Consider the following 23,450-nt stretch of genomic DNA (forward strand, 5'->3'; position numbering starts at 1 on the left):
GCAGCAGGTGCTGGCGGATCATTCCCTGCTTCCCAGTGTTTGGGGGTTTTTTTAATTCTTCCTAGTGACAGGGCAGAAAAAAAATCCCTTTAAAGGTGCATTTGCAAAGCCTGAAGCTTGTCTGGGCAGAGTTGGGGCATCTCATTTCTCTCTCCATCCCCATTCCTGAAAAGGGGTGGGTCTCCCTCCAATGATTCCCCTTTAACCCAGCGCAGGATTACTCCGGCTAATCTCCTTCAGGCTGGCGTCCCTCTGAAAATTGCCGCACGTTTGCGTTTGGCAAGCGCAGCATCTTAATCAACATCCATTACAATTTCCATGACAACTCCAGGGAAGGTGGGCAGAAACTCCTTCCCGTTGAATACACGCAAGCTTGCAAGCGCCCAGTCCTGCTGCTCGGGCCAGCGGTCAGCAAAGCACCACCCTTGATTAATTATTCCTAATTAAAAGCTATAAGGAAAAGGGCTGCCTGGGAAAAGGTGGTGACAATTGCTTTGCTCTTGGAACTCGTGGCCTGGGAAAAGGGGCTCCTTCATTTTTTCACCAGGAGTTTGGGGGACCTGCCATTGGGGAGGGGGAGTCAGTATTAATCTCCAGCTGCATGCAAGAGGTTCTAATATATTCCTGATTAATCATTATTAGGAGGTTCATTAGCTGTGGCTCAGCACGAGAACAGATTGAGAGGGGCAACAGAGCTCCAATGACTGAACTGTAACAGTTTTAGGAGCAGGTAGGAGATGGTTAGCAGGACAACAATAGCTTTCCTCCTTTCCGTGCTGCTTAAACATGGCCTCTCTTGAAGCATCTCTCCTTGCCCCCCGCATACCCATGACACCCCCCCCCTTTTAAAAGTGTTTATTGCCATTGTCATGGTTGCTGTGCAGCCTGGACCTGGATGCTTCCTGGAACCTCAAAAATGATGCTTAGAGTTTGTTCACGCTCCCGTGGCTGGGGGTGATGCCCTTGGGTGGGCTTCCTGCGTCAGAGGAAGGGGCAGCTTGTGGGAGGAGCTGGTGTGGGATTTTCTCAGTGTTACAGGTTTGTGCATCAGGACCAGCTTCAGAAAGTGCTTTCCCAAGTGCCAGTATTGGTGGGTTTTGCACAAAAATGGTTAAAACGTAGGGAACCGTGGGGCTGTGGGGCTGTGCTGCCTGCCCTTGCCATGGAGGCAGGATGTGACCCCTCTGCCTGCTCCGTGTTGCTGACCTGGCATGCTTGGAAACCTCGGAGAAAATCCCCCTTAATGGTGACAATTGCTTTGCTCTTGGAACTCGTGGCTGGGAAAGGTCTTGGGTCCGGCTTCTCAAGGGGGAAAAACCCACCAAGTGTCTCTGCCACAGCACGTGGAGTGCTGGCTGCGACCACGAGTCCTCGGTTAGGGAGTGGGGAAACTGAGGCAGTGGCCGGGAGGGAGTGGAGCCGGCAGCCGAGGGGGTGGGTGGGAGAAGGAGGATGGTTTGTAGGGCTGGAGGATCTTCCCTCTAAGAGCAAAGGGGCTGAGATCTGCCCCCATAGCCCTCCTCTCCTTGCGCCAGCCCATCCCTTGGTGGCTCAGTGCTCCACTCACCCCTTTAATGACCACAATTAACCCAATCCCAGAAAATGAAATGGCATTTAAAAAAACCAAAATAAAATTTAAAAAGCCCACAATTGCTTTTTGTGGTCATTAAGAGGCTTTTTACTCCCGGAGCTGCCTCTCCTGCGCTTTCAGTGGAGCATCTCCTGGTCTGGTGACAGTGCCCTGGCTCACCAAAGCCATCCCGCGCTCCCCGGGGGCTGTTTTGCGGTGGGGTTGTCCAGATTTCTCCTTAGTCCCTTGTGGGGAAAAATAATTTTGATGCCAATGCAACGTGTGCCAATATCACCCACAGTGGGACAACCCATAGAGGTGTTCCGCATGGAGGGAGGTGACCTGGTGGTGGCCTTGTGCCCGTGGAAGAAGGTGACACGGTGGTGGCCTTGGACCAGGGGGATTTCTGCCTCCTGAGTCACCCTTGCTCTCTGGCTGGGCAGGGCATCACGTGCCTGAAAGAAGAAGAGGTTTCCAGCCTGGCTCGTGGTCCCTGGGCTGTGTCCCCGAATAACCACGCTGAGCTCTGCCGGTTCTGGGGAGGGCTGAGCCCTGGCTGTTCCCCATCGGAAACCTCACGGAAAAGAGATTTGAGGTGCGGCGTGGCCGGTTCCCATGTCCCACCTCTGTCGGTGGGCAATTTCCCTTGGCATGCAGGCACTTCCAGCTGAAACCTTTCCTTCCACAAACAGCCGTGAGATCATTTTCTTCTTCCCACCACACAATTAAGCATTGTCCTCCCTATTCCACTGAAAATTAAGGAGGGGATATGAGCAAAAATACTGCGATCGCTGGCCTGATGGCTGCCAGTTGCTTTTCCTAGCGTCAACGAGCTGGGACGTGGCTCCCCAAGCATCCCAAAGCCTTTTCCCTGCTTCAGGGAAGGATTTTGCCCTGGTAGAGGAGAGGACCTACCGGGTCATGGGGACCACATCTACGTTGCCGGTTCCTGCCTGCATCTCGGCGCTAGGACCGACCCAGCCTGGTACGAGGGTGGGAGGGCTGGGGCTGCGCTTGGCTGGCTTTTAAAAAGGGTAATTGCTCTTTTCCTTGCGTTTTCATTGTTTAGCAAAGGGCTGTTATCTAAGCAGGCAGGGAACAGCAGTCTGGCAGCGCTGGTGCTTGGCTGGAGGGAGCGTTTCAAGTGCCCGATTGAACTGAGACTTCAGGTCAGAGGTTTGGGGGACAAAAAAAATAACGTCCTCAATTTTTTGTGGGGCTGTGGAGAGCCAGCCCAAAGAGGGAACCGGAGCTGGCCTGTAGTGATTGCTTGGGAAGGGTGAGGAAGAGGAAGGTGTAAAGGGGCTCCTGGGAGACCTGTAAACCCAGATGCTGCTCACAGGGTGCCCATCTGGGTCCTGAAGGGTCCCAGTGCTGCAGTGTGAAGCCCGTGAGCAGCATCCCTATGCAATGCTGACGGGAGCAGAGACTCCCTCTGCTCCAACCGATGGGTATTTACATGCTGTCAGGGATTCAGCATTAGGGAAAGCATCTCACTCTTCCCCTCGCCCACCCGCCTCTGCGCAGCACCCACTGCTCAGCCTGTGTGTCGTGTAACACCCTTCTCCTCCTCCATGCATTACCAGCAATGGTGGGATGCACACCCCAGGACACAGACACCCCAAAACCCCTGTTATCCCCAGCTGGGAGGCCCATGGCATCATCACCCATGGAGCCAGCACAGATGGGGACGTGCCACCAGCCCATCTGCTCGGCGTCCTGGTGCTGGCCACATTTTGCCAAGTCCTCGTGAGTCACCCACGGCTCGTCCCTGCACGGGGTATTTTTACATCCATCGCTTCAGGCTCCCGTGTTGCACATCTCCCTCCGCAGCTTTCCTTCCCCCCACCCCCCCAACCCTTAATTAATGGAAACCATCCAGCACCGGGTGACCTGTATTTTGCGCGCTCTGCATTGTAATTAGGAGTCAGAGCACAGAGACCGCACTCTCCGGCACGACAAACCTTTCCTGGCCATAATTAGGGAGAGAAAACCAGGGGATTTTTTTAAATCTGTGGTGGGAATTGTGGCAGGAGGAGACCGAGTCTGGATCTGGCTCTGCTGCCTCCCATCCATTTCCAGCAGCTCCCATCCCCCCCAGTGCCATCCCAAGGCGCAGATCTAGTAGAATATACCTTGGTTGGTAGGCTTTAAGCCTGAAAATGGCCATGCAATCATCAAGTCAGAGGGTTTTATACAGCTCCTTCAGGCTCCGAGGCTGGTTTTCCTTTGCAGGACGTGGGGCACGTGGCCAGAGCCTGCCCTGGCCTCGGCTCCCTGCGTATGGAGAGGACGCATGGCAGCAATATGGAAACAGGGCTGAAAATGCACCTGGGGCAGTGACATGGGGATGTTGAACCTGGTGTTGCTGGGGCTCATTCCCATAGCATTCTTGTATCATGCACAGGGAAGGAATTAACCCCCCGAGAGCATCGCAGAGCAGCTGGCAGCCCCAAGCCCACAGATGCCCATTCTCCTCTTCATATTACAGCTCCTGCCAGACTCATGTTTGGGTGCTGTCCTTTGGTTTAGGACCTTCCTACCCCCTGCAGCTCTTCCAATCCACAGCCTGTCTGCCCGGAGGTCCCAGACCCCTCCTTGCCTGCGCTGGGCAGGATTAGGCTCCCCTGAGCCATCTGGTCCCTGCAGGAGCAGACCCTGGCTCAGCTCCCTGCAAGCCCTTAGCCCATCCCTGAAGCCCCGTCCCCACGCTGGGGCCAGTCTCCCACAGCATCCATCCTGGGGATGCTGCGGTGAGGGGCTCACCCACGGGGTGACAAATTACCCTTGGCACCTCCCCGTGTCTCCCCCTGGGGTGTGGAGGGAATGGCTGTGCCTGGCTTGGGGAAACACCTTGTTTTGAGGCCACTGCGGGTGGCAGGGATGGATGGCACCTTCGGGGGCTGAGCTTGGAGCCAGGCACCTGTGCACTTATGGAAATAGAGAGACGAAACACCCCACAGGCAATTCTCACCTGTGTTTTGGGAAAGTTTGAACCAGAACCCCTGCTGTGGCTGGGAATAAGATGGAGATTAAGGGTCTATGGGGAGCCCTGGGCAGGATGCTCTTGGCTGGGGACTGCTTTTGGGTGGCACCTTGGCTCCTGCCTTCTTGCTGGCTACTGCTCCAGCTTGCTGCCACCAGTGCATTTAAGCAGTGTCTATAATTCCCTTTAATCCTCGCAGACAGGCTCCCTCTGCCACCCGCAAAGTGCCGCCCGCTTTACCTGGCGGCTGGCGAGCTGGCGGCACACCGGAGGTTCACCGCGGGCAGCCCCAGCACCGGCGGCGGCACCGGCAATCGGCTTAAGGGAGATAAAGCCGCAGGGACAGGAGGGATGAAGGGAGGTGGTGGGGTTTGGAGGGGGGGAATTAGCCATTGAGGGTCTTGTAATTAGAGCTTGGGGCCTCCTGGGTGGCAGTGGTGTCACTCCTGGGTGACACTGGGCAGGTCACCCTGGGGGGGGCTGCTTTGCCAGTGCAGGACATGCCTCGCTCAGGCTGGGCTGGAGTCAGATGATGATGGATGCCAGCGCTGGAGAGCATCTTTTTTTTGGGGTGGGGTGCAGTTCCGTGAATGTAAGAGGAGGCTTGTGGCATTTTTGACTTCTCTGGATAAAGCCTGGCCTTGAGATCCCTCCTCTGCCTCGCTCCTGGCATCCAGGGGCTTTTCCTGGATGGCTTTGGACCAGTTGCCTCCCAGCTCACTGGGATGTCGTATGGAGCATTGCCCGAAATTGAGGGTGAGAGCAGTGGGGATGCTCGCTGCCTTCTGTAGCCGAGAAATTCCGCACCTCCAGTCGAACCTTCTTCCTCCCATGCGCTGCATTGGTGTTCTCCAGCAGGGACCCCCAAAATTGTGTGCCTGTTTGGGGACAAGTGATGCCAAGTGTCCAGCCTGAGCAGCGGTGGAGGAGGAAGCCCAGGTGCCCGGGTCATCCTGTACAAGGCAGGGGCAGGCAGGAGCAGGCAGGCACTACTGTGGTCATGGAGAAGCAGCGAGAGACGTGTCCTACAGCCAGAAAAATGTCAGCCAGACAACGGGAGCCCCGTGTTGGTTGGGGGTGCTAAAGGCTGGGTTAGCTCAGTGCATCGGGAACCAGAGCTGTGGGGCTGATTCTGACCCAGGGATGGCTTTGGGCAGGGAGCAGGGCTCAGCAGAGACCAGCCGGGTGAGCAAAGGGCAGAAACCAGGATTTCTATGGAGGGAGCATCCTCTGTAGCATCCCTGCAACAGCGTGAACCCAGGGAGGGAGCTACAAAGGAAACTCTGCCTTAATCCTCGGTGTGCAGCCAAGCTGCATGCTCAGCCCGGTCCTGGCAGGGTATCTGGGCCAGGGAGAACAGACCTGTCACCGCTTCACCAGCGTTCCCACTCCCAGATTGGGATATGGCCAGAAATCCGCATTTTTAGACCATCTTGGAGTGTGTAAACCACTTTATGTTGGATATTTGAGGATGAGCCTAGAGGACACCAGCAATGTGCAAATTTATAACCTTGTTTTCATTCTGGCTGATGTAAGCGTGCCTTCCCCGTCCCTGGGTTTGATGGACCCTTTTGAAACCTTGTCCCTGGGCATGCCACACGTAGCAGCGACTCCCAGAGGTTAATGATATGAGATTCTAAAAATAGCACTTTTTATCTACAGACACACGTCCTTGTGCATTTTGGGAAGCGGGCAGGAGGAAAGGCGGAAGCAGAGCTGGGATGAGCGCTAACAACAGGCTTCTGGGTGCAACGTGGAGGTTGGGGTGCTCTTTGGGGTGCTCAGGGGTACTGATGCTTGTGGCTGTAGGGAAGAGTAAGGGAGATTCCTGTTCCAAGGTCTTTCGTGGTGAAGTTGGGAGAATTGACTTAAAGCCATGCTGAGGAGTTGCTCCGTGACTCAGTTTCCCCATGGGTGAGAAGGGGCTGGAGGTGCTGACCTGCTCGGAGACTGGCAGAGGGTTATGAATTCCTGGGGAAAAAGTGCCCCTTTGATCAGCTGAAGATTGCTCACCCATCGCAGCATTGCAGGGGATGTTGCTCGCTTCTGCCACTGCATGTGCACCTCCTTGGTGTAATTTGAGCATTTAGGTAAATCCTCCATTTTATTACAGCACAAAAAAATCCATCAAATGCAAAGGCATGAGGTTTTATGCTGCCCTCCCCCCACGGCACAGGCAATCTGCCGGGATCTGGGCGCCCATCGAGGCTGCGGGTAATCCCCTCCGCTATCGCATCCTTAATCCTCGCCCTGTCCCTTGCTGAACTGGCTGAGGGGCAGAGGAAGCAAGCATGGGTCTGCTTTCAAGTGAGTGATCACCAGGGTTGGATAAGAGTGCTGCCCGGATGGGGCCAAAATCTGCTAGTGGGGGGTGAGGAGTTGTGCAAGCCTGGCTGCTGGGGTTGCGGTGCAGTGGGCTTGCAGCAAGGTGCATGTCCCGCCGCTCTCCTTGCACAAGGGAAGGCTGGAAGGGGCACCAGCCACTGATGTCCCCTGCGGGAGGGAGATGATATCCTGGATTTGGAGGACCTGGGAGCCCCATTTGCAGGAGCACCACCATTTCAGCCTGGAGTTAGGGGACTGGGCACCCAGGGAGAGCTGGTCTGTGGGACCACGGTCCCCTGTCCATCACCTGGGCTGCATCCCAGTGTTTCGGTCCCCCATTCCCAGTCTGAGCAGCCAAACATGCTCCCCAGCACAGACCTGCTTCCCTGGGTCTCCTGCTCTCCCCATCCTCAGCAAAACAGCCAAGGGGACCTGGATACAGCCAGGCAGCTGCCTTCAATCGAGGCTGGGCTCCAGCCTTGGTTCCCACCTTGCTTGCACCCAAGCCTTGCTGCTTCCTTTGCATGCAAACCATCTCCCGTGGCTTTTCCAGCATCATTTCTGGTGCTAGGTGGGCACACAGGATTTGTGCTGAGCCCAGTGCAGGGCTGGGAACGTGGTGGGAAGACCACTACCAGCCATGAAAATAAATAAGGAGAAGGAGACAGATTTTTGAACATAAATTCTTGCTTTTTTAAAAATTATTTTGTGGGCTAAGCAGCAGCTGGGTGAGTTGTAACCTTGTCGCTCCTCTGCTGAGTGATAGCAGTCGGGGACCTCGCTGCTCGCTCCAGCCGGTGGAGAAATCAATGGTAGTGGTAGTTGCACGGGTGGAAGTGTGACAGTCAAAGGATGTGAGTGAGGCTGGCGGGGAGAGGTCGTATCTTTATTAGAGCAACCGATACGGTTGGGGAAAAAAAGCTCCAAAGCAGATAAGCTTTTGGGCTCACAAGTCTTTATTCAGATCCTAAATAGAAACAGCTAAGTCAGATCACTGGGTTTATTTTAATCAATTTCAGATCTGAAAAAAATGCTGGTGAGCTGAAATTTTTTTTTTTCCCTTTTCCTTTTTTTTTTTTTCCCTTTCCCGGGGAGCCCCATCACTGCGTAGGGCCGGATGGTGCTGTGAGTGTGTCAAGTGAGATGCTGGAGTGGATCATGGCCCCGACACCCCCAGCCATGCCAATTTTTGGCTTTCCACACCCCCCGAGGAGAGGCTGTGTGAGACAGAGACCAGGACTCCTGGGCTATTGCAGGCTTTTGAGGAGATGCTTCCCAGTTGCTTTGTGACTCAGTTTCCCCACCTGAGTGGCAGAGAGGATGCTCCCTGAGAGCCAGGCTGGCCCTGCAACTTACAGCTGCCCTTTTGGGGTCCGTCGAGCTCGGGAAGGTGCGTGTCGAACCAGGATGCTGCCATTGTCTGTGGATGAAGCATGGTCCCATTGCAGGGGTTGTTCTGCTCTGTTAATCCCCCTCAGGGGTGAAGTTGAGCCCTTCAGCTCAGCTGTGGGGGTCTCTCCCCACTCCAGCATGGGCTGTTGCAAGTGCATATAATTGTGGCTGTCTCCTGAGTCATTGCAACCCCACCCTGATCCTGCTGGCAGGATGCTTTGAGGTGCCTAGGCTGGAGATGCTCAGCTCTGCAGGTGCCATCCAGCCTCCAGCCTGGTCGGAGCAGGGATTTGCCTTCAGCTGTTCCCAGGAATCATCCATTCATGGTGGACACCAGCACCACAAAAAGCTTCTTCCTGCTGCTGGAGATCTCCTCTCCTTGTGAAATACAACATCTCGTCCCCCAAGGAGAGGTCAACTGATGTCGGGTGTCTGTCCTTGGTGATGCACCCAACAGGCATGACACCCAGCACCCAGTGGGCATGGCACACAGCATGCAAGCCATCTTCTCTGCTGTTGGTACAATGCTGCCCTGGGCTCTTGCAAGTGTTGAAGGGGTAGAAATCCTTCTTGCTGCCAAAGAGACCCATCTTCAAACTTTGCAGCGTTGGAGGAAGGCAAAGGGATTTGACCAAGGGGTGAAGGAAACGTGGTGGAGCAAGGACTTGAATCTGCTTCTACTGGTAGCCCTACACAATGGGACATCTTGCTGTGTCCAGCTGACCCCTGCCAGCTTGAGGTGGAGGAGAGCAAAGGCTGCCCTTATTTATTAAGAAGATTCTGGACTCTGCCACTGACGTCCATTCCCTCGCTATGCCTCAGTTTCCATCTCTGTGTCAAGCACAGGAGGATATTTTTTTCCTCTTCTATCACCGAGTGCTTTGGGATGGGTGAGATGGAGATACCAGGAGCGTCTCTGTAAGGGGCATTTCTCTCCAGACAACTCAATGACAAATACCAGCTCCAACACGTGCATCCTCCACCCCTGCACATGGTCCTGCTGCTTCACTTCAGCTGCTTATTCCCCGACAAAATTAAATACCTGCTGTGATGATGGTAATATCTCATGCAGAGAAGAAGGTAAAGAAAATCAGGGGCTCTTGCTCCAGGACTGGTGATGCCATCTCAGCCCCATGAACAGCCTGGATGGGCAGATGGATGGTGGGATCCCCCCCCATGAGGTCACACCACTGAAATACAAACCCTCTCCTTAAAGCTTTGGGGCTGACGCTTCCTGGTAGATGTTCCTTAAGGATGCTGGTTTTCATCTCTCCGGCAGGGTGTTGAAACGCTGCCATCCCGCTTACTGTATCAGCCGTAATTATCGTTGGAAAGGCAGAATGGAAGTGGCTTGTTTAGTTACATTTCATTAAGAGGACTTCATCTGGGGGCAGGAAACAAGGAGGCTCAGGCTGTATAAATATTTGAACAACTCTTTCCAGCAGCATAACCCCTTTCACACATACACCCATTGCATGCGGACGGGATACCTTGAAACACTTCCCACCACATGCAAAAAGCCTTCAAGTCTCCCATTCCCGAAGCGGAGGCAGCGAGAGCGGGGAGTGGTTTTGTCCATTGGCAGAAGCTTTGCTCATTTATAAGGCTTGAAGCCTCCAGCTCTTTTATTTTCTCTGTAAGCTGAGCCCTGTGGGGCTGGCGGTGTTTCCTGGGCAAGGAGCAGTAACCAGAGATGGGCAACGCTCAGGTCAGGGCTCTGATCTTCAGCAGATTCGAGACATTTTCTTTCATCTTGAAACCTTAGCTTTATTGGCACGGTGCAGAGCCTAAGCGCTTCCAGACGTGATGCATGGGGGACTAGGTCCTGGTGTCCCAGACACTGTGCCCTGTCCCAGCAGTGGCTGGGTTTGGGGTGACCCCGTTGCTGGGGGCTGTCCCAGTTATCCTGCAGCCGGTGGGTCCCCTGGGACCATTTCTCCTCCCTTTGCACGAAACAGGGTGACATCCAAAAAGGCAGAGGTTTGACAAATGCATGAGCTACCTACCCCATCTGGGGAAAATTGGGGTTTTTTTGATTGCATTTTTATTTGTCTTTATTACACATCACATTTGATTGCTTAATGCTTTTGGATGCAGAGAGGGGAGGGCGGCAGTGCAGCCGCCGAGCTGAAGGGGCCGGTGCCGTCAGAAGGGAGATTGATTACATTTCCAGACGAATAACTGCAGCATATAAAGTTCAGGGCAGATAAATACAGGCTGAGGGCTCTTTGTGCATGGACTAGAAAGAGGAAATACCATTTTTTTTCCCCCTAAATCACGGAGTTCCAGCAGTGATGTGCTGGGGGCAGGAAACATCAACCTGCTCTTGAGCACTTTTGGAGGGAGGTGGGCTGATTTTGCAGCTGAAAAGATGGAGCTGAAAAGAATTTCTTGCCTGGGATGGATTCTGTCTCACTCAGAGGGGCTGGGTAGAGCCAGGATGCGGCCCTAGGCCAGCTGCTGGCCATTCTCTGCTTTGTGGCGTCACCTCTCCTCCCTGGGTACGGTGGGGAAGGCAGGGAGTCTGGAGTGAACTCCCCACCCTGCTCTCATTCTTGTTGGAGAGCTGAGTAATGAGGCAAGACAGCAGAAATTGGGTTACTCTTGGCGGTGAGAAGCACTTCCATGTGTGCTGGGAACCGCTGGCTGTTTGCAAGGAGCCTGAGCTGGAGTTTTCACACCCCCTTTGCAGCGCTAACACCTGGTTGCTCTGAATCTAATCACCCATCGATCTATTTTTAAGGTGCAAAATATTCAGGTATTTAAGTGTCAAGCAAGCAACACTTGGCATTTGCGCATCTTTCAAGTGCTGATTGATTAACTCTCTCGACACCCCCCGAAATCAGGCCCCTTCCCCCAGTGACAGCAGCACATCAGTCCTGGGAAATCACTGCACCTCACTGGGAACCGATGGCCCCAGCGTTACCCCCACATCCCAATCACTCCGTGCACTCCTCCCTGCATGCCTTCTGCGTTTTGCTTTGGGGTCTTGTCCTCAGGATGGTCTCAACAAGGACGAACCCCCTTGCCAGAGTCCGTCCCAGCTTAGGGGCTTGCCGTAACTGGAGGAGACACGAGCGCAGCACATGTTAAACCTTGCTCCATCCCTTCCTTGCCTTTAGTGCACCAGGCATTAAATTGTTGCGTCTCAAGGGCTGGCGCCACCATAATATTTTGTTAGCGCTGCTGCCTGCCTCCTCAGTGCTTTAACACAGAGGAGCTGGGAAATCCGAGCGGGGAGGGAGCGGGATTAGGTTTCCCCTACTCAGGTCGAGCAGCGTGGCTGCCGGAGAACAAGGATGCCAGTGCATCAAACTATCCTGGCACCTATTTTTCCCCCCCTTTCTGCTCCTGCGGTTGTAAAGAAAAACTGAACTTGCAGAGACCTGATTGCTCCAGGGGGATCGTGGGCATCGGGTGTATGGTGGTGGCTTTTCTCTGGCTGCAGTGTCCATCCTTCCCTGGCTCCCATTGGCAACAAATGGGGTGGAAAGGAGGGAAAAAAATAAAAAAGCTCCTTCCCTCTCTGAGGCTGGAAAGTAAATATTTTCTCCTCGCTTGGGAGCTGGTGAGCCGGTGGAAACACTGGCGTTGCCCTCGGGTGACCCGGGAAGCATGTTATCAGCCCAACCATCTGGCTGGGGAGATTTGGATGTGTGGAGGAGCTCAAGCTGTCGCCAAAAACCACACAGCTCTCAACAGGGCTTGTGCTCAGCTGCAGCCAGGGCTGCTGGTGGCTTTGCAAGAGCCGAACCTCCAGTGACCAACCAAAAGGAATCGGCCAGTCCTTGGGAATGGAGAAAATGCCTTATGAGGCCAAAATAACCAGGGAGCTATTTATTTTCACCTACCCTTGATGTGCAACAGGGAGGAGGATGCATGAAGGTGTGAAGTGGGAATAATTAGTTCAGGTCCCCACTGAAAGCCTCTCAGGTGTAATTAGGAGAGTAATTAGGCGGCTGCTTTCCAGCAAGATGCAGAACCCCAGTTCTTCCCAACCCCACATGCCTCTACAGCTCCTTGTCAATGGGTTTGTTTTTCTATGGGACAAAACTTTGGGTGTGCAAAACTTTCCATTGAGCTTCTCTCATGTCTCAGGTCTGACTTAAAAGTTTTTGAGTATTTTGGTGGGGTTTTTTTGCTTCTAGTTCTGAGGCATTAAGGTGCAAATTTCTGGTCTTCTCTTTCCCATAAAGGGGGCTGGAAATGAGCTTTTTCTCCCCGTCTCTTTGCTGGTCAGTGCCCTGGATGCTGGAGCATGGAATTGAGGGGAAAGAGGAAAGGAAAAGGTTAAAAATAAAGAAAAAAAAAAAAGGGGGGGGGGGGGAGGGAATAAAAAAAGAAAGAAAGAAAAAAGAAAAGAATGAAAGAGAGCTTGGAAGGAGAAATGCTATCAGAGCCAGTGCACATCCAGCTCACACGAGTGGCTTTTACCAGGCTGGAGACTTTCTACCAGCAGCCTGGCCATCCAACTCACTGGCCACGGTCCCAGCCTGCAGCACCCACCCCGGCTTTGTGGGTGCTCTGCACCCGTTAGGAGGGGAGACCAGGGCTCTGCTCCCCACCAGCCCCCTCCCCAGGGGCAGGCAGCTCTTGATTCCCCTCCCAGCTTCCAAACGCCATCTCCAGCTCCACCTCTTTGGATCTGTATGGAGATTATTTTTCCCCCCTCCATAAGGAACAGTCCATTCACCCCGTGCTCACCGGTGGCTGCAGGATCCAGCCTGGGGCCAGCACTCACCCATGGCACCCGGCCCAGGGGATGCTCCCAACAGTGCTGGCCACGACGGCATTTGCACGGCTGAAAAACTTCAACCTCCATACAGGGTTTTAAACCTCTCTTTAACGTGACAGTGTCCCCTGGCATCATTCAAATCTCAATTTGATTTTTGTTAGTATCTGCTGCAACAGCCGGGCTGTCTTGTGTGCTTGGGCTCTGGGAAGGTTAAAGCAAGATGCAGAAGAAACCACCAAACCCTGAGCAGACCCATCCGCCCGTCCCCCTCCAGCTCGTCCCTGCTGCCATCCCACATCAGGAGGTCGAGTCCTGGTTGGGGAGGACATACTGCCTTTCCCCCACAGTCCTTGGGGAAAGGGGGAACTGAGGCAAGGGCTGACGATGCCCTTTCCTGCAGTGTGCTGCCCACCGGCACTAGGTAAACTGAGCCATGTGGGCATGCAGCCGTGCCTGCAGCTCCCTGCCCCTCAGCAACACCAAAGATGCTTGTCTTGGCTGAACTCCATCTCCATGGCCTGGATACGGAGCAGGAGACTCACTTCCCCTGGGTTGGGTAGGGCGAGCACTCCTGGGGGCCCGTCTGCTCTGCTGGGTCTCTGCGGAGGAGCTGGGAAATACGTGAATCCCAAAGTGCCAATTAGCAATGTCCTTGCTGCCGGGAGGCTGCCGGGGTGGTGTTTAAGAGACACAGCAGCAGTCCCTGTGCCAAGCGCTCGAGGAAGGGCAGGGGGAAAAAAAAATATATAAAGTCCTATTTTGCAGCTCTTTGGAGAGCCGAGTCTTGGGGAGGGGAGCGAGCTCTGAAACGCGCCTTTGTGGAAGGTGAGAAAAGCTCGAGACAGTTTTGCATGTTAAGCTGCAATAGGATTATGGAGCAGAGCAAATTAAATCAGTTCTGTAATGACTAGGGGGGAGTTCCTGCTGACAGCGGTGGCTCCCAAGTTCCAGGAAGGAAACAGTGAATGGAGCTGGGGGGGCTGAGACCCACCGTGAGCATCTGTGGATGGTGGCCTGGGGTCCACGGGCAGCGTGCTGGGGAGGGCAGGATTTTCCCGGGGCTGCCTGTGTCGCCATGGCAATGCAAAAACCCATGGGAATTAATGAGTCTGGAGCGCACCGCGAATCCTTTGGGGCGGAAAAGAAATCGGCCTGGCCAGGTAGAATGGGGAGGTGGAGGAGGGCAGACAGCAGAGCTGGCGGTGCGGGCATCCCAGCTGCCTGAGCCCTGCCCATCCCTGCCTGCCAGCCTGGCTGGTTTTGCTCCAGCACATGCAGGTTTTCTCCGTTGCCCTGCCTGGGTTAGCAGGATGCTCTCTGTAGGATGGAGGGCACTGTAGTTTTGGGATATTTTGGCGAGCAGGTATCTCCCCACTCCTGGGAACCAAGGGGGGTCTGTAGAGCCCAGCTCCACCTTGGCTTTTCCCCTAAACCAGCTCACCGAGGCTAGAGGGAACCTCCTGCCCTGCTCCCGCATCTGCCAAGAACATCATTTCCAGCCAAATGCTCCATCAGCTCTGGCCAAACCTGCAGCCGTGGGGCAAAGGGCCGCGCTCTGAACTGCTGCTGATGCACAGCAGTCCCTGGGGTGCTTAAGGCTTGGGGGGACCTGCCACCCCAGGGGAGCCCCAAGAAGCCACCTCAACTGCCTGATGCAATCCAAACCGATGCCTGGCAGAGCCTTGCTGGGCTCGTTTGTGCCTCTTCATCTGACGTTTTGCATGCAGCAGGAGGGGACTTTTGTTTGTGTGTGTGTGTGTGCGTGTGGTTTTTTTTTCTCTCCTCCATCTCCCTGGAGGTAAAAAGCGGAGTGTGCTGGGAGATGAGGTGTTAGCAACAATTTGTGTTGGGAGGTTTGCTATTTTTCATGCCAGCCCTGGCTTGAGGATATTTATTGTGTAGTGGGGTAGGATCTGGCACTAATCCATTGAAGAATTGGGATAAAAAGTGATGGTGGAGACAGACGATCCCAAAGAGGAGGAGGAGGAAGAGATGCTGTTTGAAGACCTGAGCCTGGTCCAGGGTATCTGGACCCGGTGGTTCGTTATATTCCCTGAGTGATGATTAAACATGGGCGTACGCATCCTAACGCAGGTTTCGAGATGTGCCCGCACCCAGCCCGGCTCCTCGCAGCATTGCCGGTGTTGGCAGTGGAGAATCGATACAAAGCCAGAATAATTGCTGCTCTTCGGTAAATGTTAATGATTATTTTACTTGCATAAAATAACCAGCCTATTAAATCAAAATGCACTGGGGTTTAGGCAGCTGTTATTCAGAGGCTTAATTAATCTGGGAAAGAATGAAGTTACATAAAATAACTGTCTGCTGCTTGCCCGAGCTCACACCACATCTTGCGAGTGGGATCTCCACTGGTTGTGAGCATCAGCCCCCTGGTTTCTACCAGAATCCTGCACCCGCAAACTCCGTGCCACTGCCTTCTAGCCCAACCTTCTCAGCTTTGCCATGGGCATCTCCATTTCAAGTAGCTTTGGTGGTCTCTAGCATCGGTCCTTGGGGAAAATCTTGGCCAGGGCTGACCATGCTGGGACACTGAAGACTTTTCCCGAAGCAGCAGGTCCTGGTGACACTGAGATGCTGTCTGGAGCAGCTTTCCAACAGATTTATTTTTAACTCACAGCCTTGGATCGAAGAGTGAAAATTCAGTGATTTTTTTCGTAGTGGGAAAAGAATTGTGGAGTCTTTAAGGTTCAGAAACAATGTTTTCATTCCAACTTTATGTGCAAGATAGTATTATTTCAACTGTTTATAGTATCACTAAATCACGTATCGGGGTGAGTTATTAAGGTAAAACACCAAAAAGATGCTTTCAAGGGGTGATTAATTGAAAATATCCTGTGGAAAATATCACAGAAATAATCGACACTTTCCCTGCGATATGTTCTCACTTTAAATGCGTTTTCCCAGAGAAAACAGCTTTCAGCCCCTGATGGATTGCTGACCCTGGCTGCATCCTTCTGAGCTTTCCAATGCAGCCGGATTCAGCATCTCCCTTGGAGGACACACCCCAGGTCACTGTTGCTCTTGCATGCTGCCATCACCATTTGCATCATTCCGTTCTGGCAAGGGCAGTCTCCTGCCCACCTTGCCCTTGCCCCTGCCCTTGCCCCTGCCCTTGCAGGGCTGTGGGTCTGCTGCTGGGAGCAGGCGGTTTGGGCTTCCCAAAGGTGTCTCACTGGGTTGAAATGCAAACAGACCTTTGGGACTTTGACTTTCTGGTTTTGCTGTTTGTTTTGGAAGCAGGACGGGCAGGGGATGGGATGCAGAGACAAGAACCTGTGCTTGGCTCCAAGGGATGGGGAGGGAAGGGGCCACAAGTGTCTTCATGCTCGCCTGCACCACCCTGTCCTGTTCTCCAGACTGCTTTCACACTGATTCAATCTTCCTTTTCCTCTTTAATTGCCCACCCATTGGGATGTGGAGCAGTCTGGTCCCCTGCATCCCTGCTGATGCTCTCCACATGCATCCCTTCCTTGCCTTGTCCCCGTCTCATGCCCCATAGTTGTGCCGGAGGCTGCTGGGTGGCCATGGACATCCATATCATGGGATAAAATTGCCTCCATCCCCAGTTTCCCATGCCAGGTCTCCCTACAGCAGGAGCCTTCCAATCCCAAGCCCTACACGTGGCACCAGTGGCTATGGCCAGACTTGGTTGGAGGAGGTGCCTGGGCTCCTCAGGCTGCGATGCTTTCCTGGGGTTTGCTTTGCCCCAGGGTTACTCAGCTCTGCTCTCCATGCACGCTGCCAATGACCCTTACACACGTGCCACGGAAAGGATTTTACCACCTAGCTTTTTGCCACATCACCACCAGCCTGAGCTCTGGGCATGAACCAAGCCTGTGTCCTGGCTGCCTTCGAAACCACCAATTTTCAACTCTTTATTTCCTTCTTAATTCCCTCAAGGAAAACTCTCAAGCTTGTGTCCTCAGCCAGGAGGGCTAAAAACATCCACAGCCTTCAATCACTTCCACCACCCAGCCTAGGGCAGATAACTCCCAGCCAGGGCTGCTGGGATGCAGGGAGATGCTCTGACCCTCCATAAAGTCCCAATGAAAACAGATGCTGGGACTTGAGCTGGGATTTCTCCCCTGACCTGGACCGCTTCCCCAGGAGCTCCTCCATACTTCTCCCCCTCTCCCCCCTGTAGCTCACCCCATGAGGCCATTTAATTCCTCCTTCCCTGCGATACCCCCGGGGAAGCAGACCCCAGACCCAGTTAGGGTGGATGCGCTGGAGAACACCACCCATCGCCCTGCACCAGCATTGGATGCGTCGCCATGGAGGAGGCAGTTTCCATGGCAACCGTTGCCATGCCGATGGCTACCTGCGAAGGGCCTGAGAGCATCCCGAGGAGGTTCACCAGCCTCTCCTTGTGGTTAAAGATGGATTGATTTATAAGGTTCCCTTCCTCCCAGTGTGAAAACCAGACAGCAGTGAATATTGCTTTTGCAACGGCAGCACATTTGGGGATTAATGTTCGGGGCAGGTTTTGGGAATTTTAAGAGTCTCTGCGAAAGCCCTGCTGTGGGGTGGGAACACCCTACAAAATATAACACCCAAATCCTCCCTGCCTGGGGAAGGAGGGATGTGCAAGCAAGGGTGTACAGGGAATTTGGAAAGATCCAAACCAGCCAGTCCCCATCCCGCAGAGCGGTCTGTAGGTGCATGTTTGTACCGTACACGGAGCTGGCAAGCAGGTCCCCTCTGTTCCTTGGTTTCCCCATCTTTTAAGTATCCAAATCCCCTGGTGTATGTGGAGACCTGCTAGTGGGAGGGCTGAGTGTGTCCGTGGGACTGTTTATCCTAGCTTTACATTTTTTTTTTTTCACCTTGAAAATGGTGTCACCCACCTTGATAAAGGGAGAGGAGAGGGAGAGATGGGGTGTGCTGGGGGTGGTTTAGATGCACATAGACGATGGAGAGGGACTGAAGCCTCTCTAATCTCCCTGCTCAGCTCCGATGGTGCCGGGCCAAAGGGTCTGAGCTCTCACTCGCTTTCCAAGGCTCTTAGTGCAGGATTTGGGTGTGATTTGCGCTGCTGTGGCCCTTGGCTGCCATTCCTGGCCAGTCCAGCCAAGCCACGGAGCCATCAAAGGGGACAGCGAGGGCGTCATTGCCTGCTGATCTCGCTCAGCCCCACGGTGGCTGCAGGAGCAAAAGTGTCCTCTGGGATCGAGTGGGAGATGCTTTTCGTATCTGAGTTCAATGTAGCGGCCATGTCACCTCCAGAGCTGCTGACATTCAAATTCTTTGGGTCTGGCACTTATTTTAGGTCATTTAGAACACTGGAGGAATGTTTATTGAAATTTTACTTTCTGGCCCTGCTCTATAGAGAGTGCTTTGCATTGAGGCTTGCTTTTATAGCATTGGATCTGTGACCTTTTTGGACATTGGAGGAGTAGTAATAGGGCAGGCGATTGGGGTCTGGATGATGCCAGAGCCAGATCCTGGCCCGGGCTGCTCCCACAGCTGGTATGGCAGTGCTAAGCTCATGGGCTGAGCCATGGGGACATGGCATGAGTGGTTGCCTTTCTGCAGGACAGTCCTGAGCGTGGCCCGGCAGAGAACCAGCACCTTGCAGGGCACATTTAAACCTTTCCGCTCCTTTTTGCCTCCCACAGACATGGACAACACCAAAGATGATGAACCCACCAGCCAGTGTCTTGGGCCCCAGTTCCTCCAGCAGCTTTGCCTTGACCCCTGATTTAATTTCCCTAATGAAGCCCAGCTGGGGGAAGCAGCGCTGAGCTGGTTAGTGAAACCCCCTGCTAAGAGCCATTAGCTGGGAAGTTGTAATTGCACGGATGGGAGCTGTGGCCTCGTGGCTCGAGCTGGCTAATCATGGCCCTCGGCATCCATCCCACTGCAGGCAGGGCAGGTAGGGCAGGGGCTGGTGTGGCGCAGGGGACAGTGGGACCAGGACAAGCATCGCGCTGGGGTGTCCTCCCTGCCCGGAGGAGCCTCTGCCTGCCTGGCCCAGCACTGCATCAGCCACCCGCAGAGGGATGCACGGAGGACCTGGGGGTCCTGCGAGCGGATCCCCCCATCCTGACTGCAGGAGATTGATTGAGGGTGCGGGTGCAGCTTGCGTGACTCCCAGCTGTAGGCAGGCATGTAAATTCATACTGTGGGAAACTGTCTTTTGGGGCTGGCAATCCTTGGTGGTCGCACAGGCTTCGCAGCCAGCCGCATGGGCGGCAGCCCCATCCCTCCTGCAGCAGGGTTGGGACAGTCCCTGACACCATCCCCCGGGACCAGGGACTTCAAGGGATAGATCCAGCATGCCCAGGGGGTCCCTTCAACCTTGCTCTGACCGTGCAGAGCCTGCTATGTCAGAGAGAAAGTCCGGGTGAAGTTTCTCTTTTGGGACAAATGCAGCCAGCTGCATCTTTGCTGCGATGGAGGCCGTGACGGATGGGGAGGCAGCCGCAGGTCGGGAGGTGGGAGCTGCCGTCCTGCGTGATTTGTGATTTCCTGGGCTGGCAAAATCACCATTCCTCTCCCCTTCATCCGAGCCGTGCAAAGGGGGGGGCAGCCCCCTCATCGCTGGCGGGAGGCTGGGGACCATGCACGACTGCGGGGCTCAGTGTATGTGGAGTATTAACGATCTAAGCAGCAGTAAATCCAAATAAACACCGACTGTTCCCAAGATTTATTGCATGAGCCTGGCCTAATACCATCAGGGCTGCAGCTGGGGCAGCCTGGCCAAGAGGAGGCTTACGTCAGTGCCTCAGGAGTGGAGCGGTATGGGGGCTTTTTTTGGGAACAGCCGTGTCCCAAACACCCCCCTCTGCACTGGGAACACCCGGAGGTGTTTCACAAGTCTTTGTCAATAAATCTTTGTGAAGCTTGGTGGGCTGAGGCTGTGCTTATTGCAGTCAGGGGGTCCCCCCATGCCTGGTTCTGGCTGTGTGGTTATTTAGGGGTTTACGCTGGGCAGATGCAATCCTAGGATGAAGGATGCTGGAGAAGAGCAAAGTTGCCCAGCATCTGTTGCTGCTTGCCATGGCTTTGTATCACCAACTCCCCTTGTGTGCAGGAACAGCTCGGGGGCAGCCTCTGGAGACATGCGGACAAGCAAGAGAAGGGAAACTCTCTGCCATCCTGCTTTAGGTCCCGTTTCACCTCCCCAGAGCAGCAGGAACACTGCAGCTTCCTCGATATTACAGTGCAACAGCAGCGTGGTGCCTGGTCATGCAGGAGCTGGTGTTTCATGCACTGAGCTGGTCAGGCAGCAGCTGGAGCTGTGCTGCTGGCGGGCTGCCCTGTGCCGCAGGCTGCCGTAGTGCCTCCTCCATATAAACTCCACTGATCGCTGCCGATCTCCTGGAATCCACTTAGGGCAAAACCTGGCTGAGAACATCTCTGCTCTGCTGCAGGCTGGCGTGTGAGGGGCAGGCGTGGGAGAGATGTCTCTCACATCGGGGGAGTTGTCTCTGGAGAGCGAGTTTTGGCCCTGCAAGGTGTTTTATTGCTGTGAAGTTGTTCCTGCTGCAGTCAGCAGCTCCAGGAGATGGATCCCTGTGGGGCTGCGGCACAGATCCTGCTCCCTCAACCAGGAGGGAATAGTGTTTGCACAGTGTAGGGGGTGTGGATCTGGGGATGAGACAGACCTGGAGGAAGGGCTTCCAGCTCCAAACCTCTGCATCGTGTTGAGGAGCCACACGCTGCAGGTTGAAGCACAGCATCGGTCGGTGACCCCAGGAGCGTGCTGTTGCTGGGCAGTGGTGTTTGGGGACTCCTCCCTGGCCATGTGCTGAACATGGGGGTGCTGGGCTTGGTTGCAAAACATGGGGGTGTTATTCTCATGGGAAGGTCTGCTTTTGGATTTGGGACTGGGCAATTCTCACTGGCATCTACCCATTTGCTCTTGCTGCATCGCTCTGGGCTCTTCTCCGGGACACACACTGGTTCTGCTGAGTCTCTCCATCCTGTTGGACAGATGAATGGGTGGATGGATGGATGGATGGGGGCTGGCCTGGCATGCTGGGGCAATATGCTTCCATTTTTGTTTCCCAGTCCAAGCATGGGGAGCCAGGGAGTTGGTGGCTGGAGCTGCCTCATCTGGTTCCAATTTAAGGGAGAAATGGGCTTGATGGAGCTGAGCCATGTGGATCCCATTACGGCGAGGCTTTGCAAGTCATGCAGAGACAATCCAGCCTGCGGGGAGCTTGTCCGGGTTAGCTGGCAGGGGTCAGGGGTGGTCTGGGGAGCGCCTGTGCAGTGATCTCCTTGTTTCTTGGTGAGACTCAATATTTTTGGTTTAATGCAAAGGCAAATAAAAGCAACTCTAAATTTTTCTTCCTCCCATCCCTCAAACCTTGCAATTTTTCTTTGCCTTCCCATCAGTTTTGGTGTCCTGTCTCATAATTTATGGGCTCCTATGGGTGGTGCACCCCATCAGCCTTCGAAAGACACTGAACCAGCCCCTGCATGTCCCCCAGGTTCTCCTGGTCCTTGGCTTCTCTGCACTGGATGCAGAGATACAGAAGTCTTGGATGGGCCATTTCAGAGTGGGTGAGCTCCATAGCTCCACAGCTTTGTCCTACCGATCCAGGAGGGACATTGAGCCAAATGTTTTGGAGTCAGTGCTGGGGAGTCATGGAAAACTTGCATGGTAAAACTAAAGGTGGTTCTTGGGGCCTTTCACTTCTATCCACGGCTTACTGCCCTGGGCTACAACAGATCCTGCCTGGGCATCTATTTGTTATTGCGTTTTATTTATTTTGTTGTTGCACAGCGGTTTATAGATGAGACATCACTTATTTAGCAAAATCACTTGCACTGATCCTTGGTGCATCAGTTTTTCCCTACTTTTTACCATCTCCTCTCCAGGAGTTGGAGCCCATTCCCCCACATGTCAGAGCAAACGATTATTTGAAATCATTTGGCAACACTGAGATCATCTTGCTTGTCACCCACTGCTGACACCTTGATTTCTGAGGAGGGAAAGCAAGCTCCTGCTCACAGGGATGTGTCCCCCTCGCTCTGGGCTACTTCCTGCCTCTGTCCCATCTCTCCTGGTCCCCCCTCTCTCCAGGCTGCCTCCCCAGCACCATGACCATTGCTGAGCTTCCCAGCACCTCTGCAGGGTTAATCAGCACCAACTCCTACATTCAGACTACATCACTCCCATCTTCCACCTTGCACTGCAGTGCGGTTTGATCTCTGTAGTTTGCCAAGGGGCCGTGCGATTCCCAGTTCCTGGCGGATTAATTCTGGTAGATAACAGACTTCTTCAGTGAGTTGCAGGCTACCTCATATTTGAAGCTCCAGGACAGTGCATTATATTTGGGGCAAAGACTGGATCTTCCTGGTGGTTTGGAACGTGCGTGGCATGTTGGAGACCGGCAGGACATAACCCATGGCTGCAGTGACAGGGGAGAGAGCTGCTGTTGCTGGAGATAAAGGAAGAGATCTGGCCAGAAAAAGGTCAGCAGCACTTTCAGGAGAGACTGACACTTAAAAGCCCAACTCCCCTTGACCTTCACCAGAAATATAAGTCACCAGGAATGTGCTCACCCTGTCACTGTGAGCATATGACACAAGTGGTACATTTGCAGGGCCCAAGTGACCTTTTATAGGCAGGGATGGCCAGCAGATATCACCTCAGCTTGGGCAGTGAGGCAGCAATGCCTGCACAGCCCAAAGCCCTGGGGTTGTTCCCACCTCCCAGCCCTGAGCATCTTGCTGCAAACCATCTCGCTGCAGCTGAGGGCTGCTGAATTTTCTCTCCCCTGCCAGCTGATGGGCTCCAGGAGAGGGATGTGGGGACAAAATGTGAGTTAAGCCCCAAATTTCTATGATGTCATGAGACCTTCTGACTTTTCAAGACTCCTTTTTGTTCCAACCTGGAGTGAAAACAAAGAAACTGGGAGCTGTTGTCAAGAGGTAAAATGCCCTAATAGGTGAAGGGGACCCTTCTACCCCTTTATTTTAAATTTAAGTACTAACCTGGCTTGTAACATCTTGAAACATCTGATGCTATCTTGCAGATCAAAGCCTCCTTGTTTGGGTTGTAATGAAGTGTCAGACTGTTTCCTTGCAACACAAACAGAAGACACTTTGATCTGCAAAACAAGATGTTTAAGAGCCCTACTAGCAAGGGCTCTTCAAGTTTTAGCGGCACTGCAGAGCAGTGGAATATTTGAAGTCTGATATTGTTTCATATTGAGACTTTCCAAGTTATGGCAGCTGATAATGTGCATTACTGTCATACCTGTGCCGGGAATCACATGAAAGTCACCTACACTGAAACAATAGTGAGCTGGAGAACCAAATTGATAATTTTTCTAACAGTTTCCAAAAGCAGTTGTGTTTTTCCCCCCCTTCCCTGTTTTCCAGAGGGCTTGTTTCCACAGGAAATGTTATTGGAGTCAATGTGACCTCTCCACAAAATGTCAGCTTATCCGAAAGATTTGCAG

The 23,450-nt window shown here is 53.7% G+C and overlaps 1 protein-coding gene across 1 annotated transcript in view; it reads left to right on the forward strand.

Annotated features, from left to right (window-relative positions):
• Positions 1-23,450, forward strand: part of SDC3 (syndecan 3) — a 43,803-nt gene that overhangs the window by 14,999 nt on the left and 5,354 nt on the right. The window lies entirely within an intron of this gene.

The sequence above is a fragment of the Balearica regulorum genome, chromosome 22 (assembly GCF_011004875.1).
Source record: "Balearica regulorum gibbericeps isolate bBalReg1 chromosome 22, bBalReg1.pri, whole genome shotgun sequence".
In the NCBI taxonomy this organism is placed as follows: domain Eukaryota; kingdom Metazoa; phylum Chordata; class Aves; order Gruiformes; family Gruidae; genus Balearica; species Balearica regulorum.